Source organism: Leopardus geoffroyi, chromosome D2 (assembly GCF_018350155.1).
Source record: "Leopardus geoffroyi isolate Oge1 chromosome D2, O.geoffroyi_Oge1_pat1.0, whole genome shotgun sequence".
NCBI lineage: Eukaryota > Metazoa > Chordata > Mammalia > Carnivora > Felidae > Leopardus > Leopardus geoffroyi.
The window spans coordinates 16,405,385-16,416,051 of NC_059334.1; positions in this window are offsets into that span (position 1 = coordinate 16,405,385).

Genomic DNA, 10,667 nt, shown 5'->3' on the forward strand with positions numbered 1-10,667 from the left:
CTTTTCTCACCCAAAATATTCCAAAAATGGCCTACAAGGGATTATGCAGAGAGGCCCAGAGGTGAGGTAGAGAAATCTTGAGGGAGTGCTTTCTCAGTGTCCTTGACTTCGTCTCTCCACTCCGCTTTGCCCCAGGTCACCACTGAAAGACCTTTCAGCCTCTCCTTTGTCTTGTGCAGGTGGAGCTATTTGGAAGGGAGGAGGGATCAAGGAGACACATGTGTCCACCACACTAAATAAATAAGACACGAAGGAAGGATAAAATACTTGCTTTAGCTGTAAAAAAGCATGGGACACCAACTAGAAACAGGTTCTGGGGCCCCACCGCTCAATTCAATTCCTGCCTCCTCCAATGATCGACTGTGTGATCTCAGGTACCCCATTGAACTTCTCTGTGCCTCGGATTACCCAAGATGCTTAGAATAAACATGTCGGCCCCATCCGGTTGCAGCAAGGGCAGTGTTGGTCACGTGATAAGTAGACCATCCTCACTGCCGCTGGAGAAGGAGAAGCGGTCTGACCCCTTGAGTGAACTGGCCAAGGCAGCACAAGGCAGAATCAGATGGAGGTGCTATGTCCTCTCTCTAAAAATGCCACGCTCTCCACCGTTTCTGCATGAGTGGGAGCCTCCCTGGGAGAGGCTTGGATTCAGGACTCTGCATTCCCTGCAGAGCTTACGCACAGGTGCACATCTCTCTTTCTCTCTCCCCTTTGGACCACCTTTTCCTTATCGTGTTTTACTTCTTTGCTTTCCAAAACTGGAATGTGTTTTCAACCAAAGTTCCCCTCAATTAAAAATACCACACAGCACATTTTCCTGGCTTGTGAGGAGTAATTTATGCCATTCACAGAGTAAGCGAAATATGTGGTTAAAATCTTTGAATGGCTCTGTAAGCAGAGTGTCTGCTCATTAGACAAGCAGATACATCGTGTGTCACTCCTCCTTAATAACTCATTCATTAACCACCAGCTCCAGCAATCTGAAATAATTATTTTTTTAGTTTGAATCTTACAAACAATATTAAGGGACAAGAGGAAGTCATGTTAATGGGCTGGTGACGATAAACGTAATGGAATGCTAGACCACCGTGACACAGTTGCGCAAGGCCCACGTACCAAGGTGAAGTGTAACAAGGTGCCCCACTGGCTCTCGAAGACACAATCGGGACAATCAATTTCACCTCACATTTATCTTGTCTTGACAATTATTGAGTCATTAATCTTCGCAGTGTCGAGGCATTGCCATCAATGGACCCGACTAAATGAGTATCCATGGCGATAGAGTGGAGTACACAACCTTGGCAGTGAGAAGCACAACATCGCCTAAGAAATCCATGGGAAATGTAGAGTCAAACCAGTGCGCAGAAAGGAGAGATCAGAAGCTATGGTGCCCCATTCTCATGAGTTCTTCCCACCAAATCAGCTTTGGTTCCTGCTTCCTTTCCAAAGCTCCAGCATGATAAGAACTTCTGCTAGATTAACCACAGGGAGGCTAAGCAAATTGACAGCAAATCAGGGACACCAAAACCCGAAAAACCACGAGTCAGTGTTTTGGGAATAAAACTTGATGTAGATTATTAAACAAACAAACAAACAAACAAAAAAACCCACCTCTAAGTCATCAAATAGAATCACATTCCATTTCTTCCACTATATTTTAATTACAGTTGGGAGGTCAGGGGGTTTGTCACCTTATTTTATGTGCATAGAACCTATGGAAGCTAAACATGGCCCCAGGGAGAATGGAATGGATGTCAGGATGAGCAGAGGGGCAGAGCAATGATGGCCAAGGTTTGGGTGAATACTTAGGATTACTATTGTTCCAAAAGGACATTTATTAAGGCACCAAGCCTGCCATGTGTTACTATGGTGTCACATCTAATGGGAAGATCGCCATCAGACAGTATTCTAGATATTATTATGAGTTGGATCCTCTAAAGACTGGCCGTCTAGACAAGGTCATCCCATCCTTCACTTACAGGCCCCCCAAAGCTGCTCTTTACCCAGAGGTGTATGGTAGGTGGGCCATTTTTCCTGTTCCCTGCCTCCACCCAAAAGGATGAGTTATTTCTTTTTTTTTTTTTTTTTTCAACGTTTATTTATTTTTGGGACAGAGAGAGACAGAGCATGAACGGGGGAGGGGCAGAGAGAGAGGGAGACACAGAATCGGAAACAGGCTCCAGGCTCTGAGCCATCAGCCCAGAGCCTGACGCGGGGCTCGAACTCACGGACCGTGAGATCGTGACCTGGCTGAAGTCGGACGCTTAACCAACTGCGCCACCCAGGCGCCCCAGGATGAGTTATTTCTAGGCACACAGTCCAAAGCAGTGAACTCCCAAGTTTTCTGATTGTGTATCCCTATTAGTAAAAACTGTTTGAGTGTGGGGTCCCCATGTAGTACTCTAAATGTAAACAAATAAATTACATTATGGACATTTGTTCAAAAATAGAAAATGTAAACACAACGGGGAAAAAGGAAATGAACCATTTCAACTCCTCCACCTTCTGGTTTAGTTCCTGCAGAGACCACAGAGGCCATAGGTTTGGGGGGGGGGAGTCATCAGACTGGACATGGGCTCTGCTGGGGCTCCCACTGTTTGAAGTCTGGCATTCACCCCCTGGGGTAGGAAGGACAGCAGGGAGAGTTGGGGACGAGGGGAGGTGGCTGCCAGGGTCCTCCATGGAGCAAGGCCCTAGAAGGGGGGCTGAATGCCTCAAAGCAGATGCATTTAACTGGATCTGGTGTCATCACAGATAATGGGATTTGGGGAGGAGAGACACATAACTTCTGGAAAAATGAATCACATAACCCATGGAAATATTTGCAGACTGATCTCTCTCCACCACGAGATGCTCCTGAAAGGCATTTCCTTTTGCACTGTTAAACTGTCACCTCCACACTGTGCGCACATGCATTCTCCTGTGTGCATGTTTTGTTTTGTTTTAAAAACATAACATTTTACTGACAATGATGTCATCACCAAATATTCCCCAGATTTGGACCACTGGTCTTTTCTTGTAGGTGAAAAATGTCTAATTCACCGTTGAAGTTTACAACTCCAATCTATTTGCCCTGAGATTACTTATGGACTTTTAAGAGGTGTAAATTATTTTCGTGGTCATTCCCCCACCCCATTACAAAATATTACAATGAGTCTCTTTTCTAAGCCAGTATCTGTGGGACTATTGACAAAGATCTTGCCTTTGCCCAAACTCTAGCCAGGCTCCTCTGAGCTTGTCAAATAGGGCTCAATCTGGGCCTATACAAACATGAATAAAGATGGCTTCTAATAGCTCAAGGCCACATCCATAGGATGACCTTAACCCCCCTTGCAGTGCCTGCTGGAGAAGACTCAAGGTTGCCATAAGACGTTACTATTTGTTCCCTCTAAAACCTGAAGATAGGGCTCCTGTCTTCCATTTTCTGTGGGAGGGGAGAGGTCTCGCTCGGTAACTGGCAGTTAGCAAGCCCTGATGGGTTTCATATGAACCAACCCCCTCCTTTCAGTTCTTTGTAATTTTTCCTCTCCCTGACTCTACCTCCTGGCCCCCTGTTCAGCCCCACCTCTCTTCCCTCATTTTCCCTTTAGAATACCCAGTTGCCTCTGTACACGTTCAAGTGGAGTTCAGCTCCCTATCACAGTAGTATATTACTGATTAAAATCTGTCCTTACCACTTTAACTAGCATCCGGCTTTGTCTATCTTGGACACTGTTTAAGCCAAAAATAAGTTAACTTCAGTGGATCACAACATAGAAAAAATAAATAAACCCAGGAGATTTCTACCATCCATCCCGCTGCCGTGTGGATTTCCAGGGAGGGATAATTGTCTGATACAGACTGAGCCAAGATGCCAATATTGATCTACATATAAAATATCAGTAAGGCTTAATTTCCTCGTTATGTTCATTAGCCAAAAAATTCATGTAAATTGACCGTCTAGTATTTTCCTTCTGCACTCCAGTGGACCATCTTGCCCATCCACCAGCGCACACACCGTACTTTCAGGCCCAGTGGTCTGAAGAGCAAACTTCTGTGCAGAGTAGCCAAATTAAAATTCATGCCCCACGGACCACACCTCATAGGAGATGGATTCCATACGGGGTGATTCAGACTTTACCCCAGTTAGCCCTGGCCCAGAAATGCCAAGCTCTTTCACGGGCATGGCATCATCAGTACAGATGGTATTCCCATCTGACAAACAGGGCTTTCTTGGATCCACTGGCACTGTGCCCAGTAGATGAAAAACGCAAGCAGGACAGATTCAAGCCACTGTTGTCTTCTTAAAATAAGCAATTCATTTTTTAGGGAGTGAGAGCTATTTTTAATAGCATTAGTTACTTGGCAGCTGTTTCCAAAATGGCTCCCACAATTCTAAGAAGCTGTGATTCATCCTTTGGCCTGGCAAGGTCCTGGGTACATGGAAATTCCAGCAGGAGTTATAAATGTCACTTTTCATGCTCAGAGCTCACAAAGTCCTCTGTAGAGCCAAGAGTGAGAGTCGGCAAATTCCCTAACAATGGCAAACAAGAGCCAGTATTCAGCTGGGGGCTGGTCAAACACTCTTGTGTTACCCAGTGTCCTGTGGGAATCACAGACGTTAGGGACAGGAAAGCCACTGAGGTCTTTGAGTCCGGTCTCTGTGGTCTGGATAGAACTATTTCCTCACGGCTTGTCTTCTGGCGGGTATTTGTCTTTGCATTGGCTTGCATTACTTTTTTTCTTTTATTTTTATGACATAAACATATTTTAGAAAGTGATACAGCATGGGTAACTTCTTTTGGGTTTTTGAATATTCTGATGATTTTTATTTGCTTTTCATATTTAGCATAAAAATTCTTAAACAGTACAAAAACATGGAGAGTGGGAAGCAAAAGTCCCCCCCCCCCCCCCCCCCCCCCCCCGCCAACAAAACCTTCCTCCCTCACATTTCGCAGTTATCGCTGCTGTAATTTGTCTTGCTTTGCTTTTTGCGTGTGAGTTCATTATGCCATATGGAAGACAGATAAGGTGACCATTGTTACCAATTTGTTAGAGATTTTCCAAGCTTGTATATGCATGCACATATATTTGCATATTTAATAGACTTCTGTTTATGTGTTTAATGGGATTATACTCGTGCGTATTGATCTGCAGTTCCTATTTTTAACTTGGCCTTTCTTTCCACGTTGGCACAATTGCCTTTATAAGGGTGGCATAGCATATCTTTTAGGGAAGCATCATAATCTATTTAATGGCCTCCTATTAATGGAAATTCGGGTCGCTCCAGGTTTTGACTATGACAATGTGGGACAATAAACACCTTAACGCTCAGCAATCTTAGCAGGTTGGTGAATGTCTAGCCAAGAGATCATTGGCGCGAGAACTGTAGGTGCACTAAATCTAAATATCATCCAAAAGCATTTGGAGGAAATTTCACCTTTATGGCCCCACCAACCGTCATCCCTGGGAGCACTGAGAATTATGTTTAATTTGCTTTTAATTTTTAAAACACACATGACAACAAACCCTACCATCGTAAACGTTTGTAAGTGCACAGTTCCGTGGCATTAAGTACCTCCGTATTGTTGCGCTCCGTCACCACCCTCCATCCACAGAGCTCTTTCGTCTTGCATAAATCAGACTCTAACTATCGTGCATGAACTTCTCATCCCCTCTCCCACAGCTCTTGGCAACTCCCATTCTGCTTTCTGCACCTACGGCTTGTATTCTTCCAGGAACCTCATATGAGAGGAATCGTACAGTATTAGTCTTTTTGTACCTGGCTTATTTCACTTGGCATCCCTGTCCTCAGAGTTTATCCATGTTGTAGCCTATGTCAGAGTTTCCTTCCTTTTTAAGGCTGAGTAACATTCCATCGGATGGATGTACCACATGTGTTTTCCATTTATCCATCCATGGACACTTGTTTAACGCATTTGAATACTGACTTCACTGGAAAGCATCTGACTCTTGCTTTCAGCTCAGGTCGTGATCTCACGGTTCGTGGTTTCGAGTCCCATGTTGGGCTTCGTGCTGACAGCATGGAGCCTGCTTGGGATTCTCTCCCTTCCTCTCTCTCTGCCCCTTCCCACTCACATGCTCTCACTCTCTCTCAAAATAAATACAAAAACTTAAAAAATACTAAGATGGATAGATCTGAGAAAAACATACACCAGGCAATCACAGGTTTATCGTCCCACTGCCTTCCCTAAGCTCCGCCCTTTTCCCATAAAAGTACCTTAGGCAAACTCCTTCCCATTGGAGAGGCCATCACCACCCTCCTCACCGAACAAGGGGATTCTGCCTTCACCTCAGGCCCACGTGGTGGGCATAGCCCCTGCCACTGAGTCAGAGGAATGCATCTGGGACATTGTCAATACGTAATAAGAGGTCACTGAATGGCGTGATTATTCTGGTATTGTATTCTTGTGCATTTCTTTTTAAATTTCCATGAGACTTCGCAGCGAAATGTAAGAAATGCAGTCAAAGGACCTGCAGTTAAATTAGGAGCCCACTGCCTGTCTTCAGAGGGATGCTGTGGGTTTCAGCTACCCATGGCTTTGTCAGGTTAGATTTGGGGAACTCATTTTGTCAAAATTCCTGTGGGATTTTTGTCTGAATAACTCATATTGATTTTTTTTTTAAGTAAAACCTCCCCTCCCAAATAGTTATAGTTATATAACACAGAATCTTGGTTCCTTCTGACTTAGTGCCCCCAAACTCCCGACCCCACCTCATGGTCAGACTCAGAAATGGCAAAAGTGAGATGAACTATAAATTATAAATGTAACCCAGCTGCTGTGAGATGGAAAACAATAAATCTGACTTTCAAATAAAGCAAAGAACATTATTTTTTAGTTATAACTGAGTAGAAATAGAGTGCTACTTAATTATTTTTATTGTCCTGAAAGCTCAGGCTTTTCTATAGATACTGCCCCCAAGTCCTTTTGTTTATTTTTTAAAAGTTTATTTACTTATTTTGAGAGAGAAAGAGAGAGACAGAGACAGAGACAGAGAAGCAGAGAGAGAGGGAGAGAGAATTCCAAGCAGGCTCCAAGCTGTCAGCACAGAGCCCGACGCGGGGCTCAAACTCACAAATGGTGAGATCATGACCTGTGCCGAAGTCAGATGCTTAACTGACCGAGCCACCCAGGCACCCCATCCCCAAATTCCTTTTAACAGCACCCTGAACTTAACAAAATACATTAGGGCTGAGAGGACCATCGAGGCTTTGAGCAGCCCCTGGCACACAGCACGCAGCCAGTAGGTAACTACGTGCTGAAGAAAAAGGTGAAATGTGGACCACGTCATGTTACAAACCACAAAAGCTATTTATTCTGCCACTCTGTAGGAACCTCCATATTTAAAGCCACAGGCTTTCCCACGTATGCATTTTGCCAGAACAGAAGACATTGAAGTAATTACATTAGTTGATCAGAAACAATTTATAAAAGATATTCATGGGAAAGAGCACCCCCCAGCACACTAAAGACATTACTTCATATAGTTTACATACAACTGTTCAGAAATGTATCTAGCACCAAAAATGGTACACAATTACACCGCATTTTCTCACAGATGGTTTCCTGTTCTTTCATAATTTTTTTCCGGTTACCATTTTAATCTCTTATTATAAAGTTTTCTTAGAAAAGCTGACGGCCCTTCTTTCAGGGAAATTAACTTTTTTTTTTTTTAAGGGTACAGGCTAAAGGAAATTAAGAACTTCCTGGTGAAATGACAAGTATTTATTTAGATCCATGGATCCAAAAGAAATCTGGAAATAGCACTGAAAATGGTTTTCAAGGTCCACCAGTGTTGGCCAGCCTGAGGTAGGCAGAAAGCAGACAAAACTGCTGTACAGGAGCCTGCCAAACGATGACTTTGCAAAGTCGTCCCAAAGACAGTGGCCCTTGCACACAGAGCAGAGGCAGGAGAGGGGAACGGGGGCAGAATACAGGCAACAGGATCCGGGCTTCTGTGGCAGCGCTCCTACAAGCCAAGTGCTGAAAAGAAAAGAACTCTGCCCAGCCAGCGGATTTTTGGTGGCAACAGACTCATCGACACAGCAGTGAAATGACCAAGAAATAGGCAGGCGCTGCCCACTTTTATACCCATCTCATTCTGTCTCCATTTCAGAGCAGCTAACATTTTCACCAGTAATCAGTTACAGGCGATTATGAAAATGGACTCATAGGCTTATGTTTTTATATACGTCATGGATGGATCAAGGCACTCTTTAAGACAGAAAGAAGAAATCAAATAAAATAAAACAGGCAGGTAGGTCCTCTTTATCTCCAGAGTAACAGTCTTTGGGGGAACCATAATCCACAAAGAAAGCCCATCACAGTGAAACCTTGGCTTGTGAGCATAATTCGTTCCGGAAACACGCTTCGAATGCAAAACACTTGTATGTCAAAGCGAATGTCGAGAACCGTTGGCTCAGTTGTGATCATGTTATGTTTGGTGTCACGTAGCACTCATATTACAAGACATCACTCGTTTATCAAGCTAAAATGTATTAGAAATGTTTGCTCAGCTTGCAGAACACTGACAGAACAAGTTACTCCCAATCCAAGGTTTTACGTACATCCCATGAGGACGGTTGGGCAGCGGGGCCCTGCGTGGTCAGCAAAGTCCACTGAGGAGGTCACACAGTGCGTGGAATACCTTCTGTCCCTATGCAGGTCCTTCACAGATGCGGCTCACTCTCTCTGGTTCTCCCAAAGTGAAGGCTTCAGCTACATCTTTGCAAGAAGGGAGAAGTGTTTGTTTTCTTGCACCCTCCAGTGTCCTGTGCGTGCATGTGCTTGGGTGTGGGTCTTGCTTCCCTGCTTTCGGGAGACTTGGGCTCACCAGGAGACGGAGGAACAACAGCCCAAGTGGCCCTCCGAGGAACAACAGCCCGACTGGCCCGCGGGGCCAGCCCAAGGAAATAAACATGGCGGCACTTCCGTGCAGTGATCACATCATGATGACGAGACACGTCATCATGATGACGAGAGCCTCATGATGACGAGGCTCTCCATGGCAATAGCTGAAAATGGCAGGTTTGGGAGGCAAGAGCCCACACGAGAGGGAGAGAGGTGGGTCTGAAGGCCCAGCATGGCAACCCCGGTGACAGTAATTACGGTTAAGTTCCTCAGAGGGAGAGTGTAACTAATCTAAGTTGCTGGCACAGCAAGTCAGACGCCTGCCTCCCACCCTCCTCTTTCTCCCAGGATAATGGGAAGGGATTTCAGTCAGCGCTGGTAGCACGGCTCGGCTCACGAGGCCTCCTGCGTGCCTCGCAGATGCTTGCCAGCCACCGGGCGTGAACAGGGGGAGGAAGGCTCCGTCGTGCTGGGCCTTTCAGAAGCTGACCTCCAGAGAGCTCACCCCGCGGGGCAGTCAGCGGCGACTGATGCTGTGGGGCAGCGTGACCCCAAGGCCTGGAAACTGGCTCTGTGTGGATGCTCAGGCCCCCGGCCAGCACGACGGAGGGGCCTTCTGAATGGTGATCTGTTTCTCTTAAGTTTTTAGTTCCGGATGGCATTTGCATCTCAGAAGCATGTTGTATTAGGTGTTCTGGCATCCGGGGCCGTGTAGACTCTGTTGAGACTGCCCCACCCGGGGTTAGCCGGTTCCTAGGAGGGTAAACAGCTGACCTGGGAGCAAGGGTTTCAAATACAAGCTACCAATGTTTTGGTCCACACCCCACCTCCATTCGCTATGGGGCTCTCACTCCGGGCCATAACTCCCCTACCCTAATCGCCCAGAGCCAGGCCCCAGACAATCAAGGGGTGGCCTTACACCCAGGGTCTGCAGAAATTATCCAACACAACCGATTTTGAGCCTCTACACCTGTCTCACCTGTTCCTTCCCATGGAAACCACAATGTGGGCCCTTGTCCACATTTTACTCCGGCTCCCACTGCCTGCTGTCTGCCCCTGGCACCTCCCTGTGTACCCCCGAGGGCCTGGTGTCACGTGCCCCGTCCACCTAGGAACCATAACAAACTATCTTTTCTTTTTTACTTTTTTAAAGTGTGTTTCTTGGGAGAGAGAGAGCCTGAGTGAGCGAGGGAGGGGCAGAGAGAGAGGGAGAGAGAGAGAAAGAATTTTAAGCAAGCTCCACCCTCAGCCCAGAGCCAGATGCGGGGCTCGATCTCACGAACCAGGAGCTCGTGACCTGAGCTGAAATCAAGAGTTGGACGCTTAACCAACTGAGCCACCCGGATGTCCCCAAACAATCTTTTCAATGGCAATTATTTCCTGATTCATTGGCCTTGCTGTACCCCATTTTTTAATCAATACACACTATTTTAGAATAAATATCAGCCAAAATATGTCCCTGAGTGTTTCCATAAGAGTTGAGCGTAGTCTCGATGTACCTTAGGTTTAAAATCTGGGCTTCCACACAGCCAACAATGGCAAAAATCCAAAACCAAAACAAAACAAACAACAAAAACAAACAAACAACAACAACAAAACCAGGGCCGGTAATCAAGGCCCAGCACCCAAAAGGGGCCCAGGGCACATCAATGTCCAACCCTGTGAGGGGTGTTCTGTTTCTCCTGCAGGAACCCTTTTACTGATGGGGTCCAGCCTTCTCTTAATGGTCCTGGGCTCCTAAGCAAAATATTCCAACTTTTTTTTTTTTTTTTAGTTGACTTATTTATTTAGAGAGAGACAGTACGAGGGGCAGAG